Source organism: Pterocles gutturalis, unplaced genomic scaffold (assembly GCF_000699245.1).
Source record: "Pterocles gutturalis isolate BGI_N339 unplaced genomic scaffold, ASM69924v1 scaffold46268, whole genome shotgun sequence".
NCBI lineage: Eukaryota > Metazoa > Chordata > Aves > Pterocliformes > Pteroclidae > Pterocles > Pterocles gutturalis.
In genome coordinates, this window is record NW_010119696.1 from 1 (window position 1) to 2,201 (window position 2,201).

Sequence of the window (2,201 nt, forward strand, 5' to 3'; positions counted from 1 at the left end):
CCCCCCCCGACTCCCGCGCGGCCGCAAGACGCTCGTGCGCATCGTTGTTCCCAAAAATACTTTATTTATAACAATATATCCATTATCTGTCACATGATCCAAAAATACAGATATACTTTTTTTACTTTACATTCCTTTTTTTGTTTTCCTTTAATAAAAAGATTTATCCTCTCTTCCGTGTACAGAGGGAACACAGATCTAATTCCTTTAAAAAATAGAGAATAATCGGTTTCAAAGTCATTTCACCTCCAGTTTGGATGAGCTGCAATAAAGCTGAACCCCGCAGGTAGTGGGGTGTTTCCACAATCCCTAGTGGAACATTCCTTTACGGATCACAGTCTGGTTTACCCTTCTTCACCAAAGCATAGTTAACACTGTACATTCAAAAGTCAGGAGAAAGATTTAAATCCTTGCATAAGCTAAAAGGAAGGCTGCTGGTATTTCTGTCTATAAAGAGAGTTTTAAAAATCTCTAAAGCCAGGTGTAAGTGGCCAAGAGACGCTCTGGAGGCCAGCAGAGGCCCCGTGTTGATATGTTCCCAGGGGGACAGGTTATTGCTGGTATGAGCGCCCGATGCTCTGACACATCAGAGATGCGATGTTGTCAACGTATGTTATACCTCTTTCCTTCTGAGGGCTAAACTTCTAAAGCTTATTTTTCTTTTTGCTTTGCTGGTTAAAACAGAAAAAAACTCTTCCGAGCCACAGAAAGCACTTGCTAACAAAAGGCGTTTTGCTGTCCTAGCTGCCCAACTCTGGAGCTGAGAGCAGTCAGCTCTGTGCTTATTCATCCGGAGCTGCGCGTTTCCAGAAGGGCACGTTTCCAGCACACCAGAGAGGTGCAGCGGAATACTGAGATTGTTTCAAATCAAATGCTTAATCTATGGTGTTACCACTACTAATAAAGCCTTAGGGGGAAAAAAAAAAGAAAAAGAAAAAAAAATATAATACCATCGGATGCATGGGGAAAATAAAACCTGACAGGGCATCGACACTAGTCTTCAGGACGCCGTTACGCTCCTCCGTTAATCCAGTGTAGCAGGTCACCGAGGTACAGGGCTCACTTGCTGGTTACTGAATTGCAGGCTGGCTCATGAGGTATCACAAATAAATGTAATTGCAAAAAAAGAGGCAAAGAAAAAGAGGGCTGACTGGATTTCTAAATTCAGGTTGGTGTGACTGCGCTTCTCCTCCTTCCCTCCAGCAATCTGCTTTTAATCTGTCTGTGCTGTTACAATGGCAACAATGACAAATGCACATCATCTTGTAAACAGAGCTACAGCAACTTCATGTACAACACACGGAGTGCTGCACGGTAGCGAAGACACCAGCAACACCACACTTTAAATGAAAGGATCCCAGAGACAGGTTTGGTTTTTTTGTTTTCCAAAGCAGGTACAATAAGTTTAAATGTTCACAGAAAAGCTGTCTCCATATCAAGAGGTTTCTTCCATGTCAGTCTTGACATACCTGCAGCATCTACAAAGCCCAACAGAGCAAAGTGGGGAAGGAAAATTGGCAAGAGCTGTGTTCTACTTTTTTTTCATCGCAAAACAAAAGTAAGAGGCTCAGTGTAACAGCGGAAAACCACTCCACATTTTTCTTTTGTAAACAGGTGCCAAAATCTGACTAGAAGTGTTGGGGGTTTTTTTTTTTCCTTATTTTTTGTTTTATTCTGATTGTTTTTACAGCAGAACAAAAACTTATCTGGAAGTTTCTTGGTGCCTTTGCAGCAGCCTGTACCAAGGGCTCCTGCACAGTGGTGTGTAAAGCAGAACACAGCCCTGCCATCAACGCCCAGCAGGGATGCTGCCAGGGAGGTCACGAACCCTTGTGCATACTGCTGCAGGGGCGGTTGCTTTGGGACATTTTTTTTCCCCTCCATTGGCAGAACCACCTTTCTCTACATCATCTTTGATTGTAGGTGGGTAAACCCCATCATACAGGATTTATACACAAACACAAGAGTTATCTCTGCTCTTCCCTCAACTTCTGCATCCACTATAACTCAGAGGAAGGAAAAAAACCAGAAAGACTTTTGTTTTCCTACTCCTGATTTCCTTTCTCTTCCTTCCCCTGCAGCAACTGACACTGTGATGACAGCGAGGATTCACATTCATCATCTGAAAGGCAGCTTAAAGAAGTCAAGAACATACAAATGTGCCCTCACTAAAAAAAGACAAGGAGTCATTTTCAATCGTT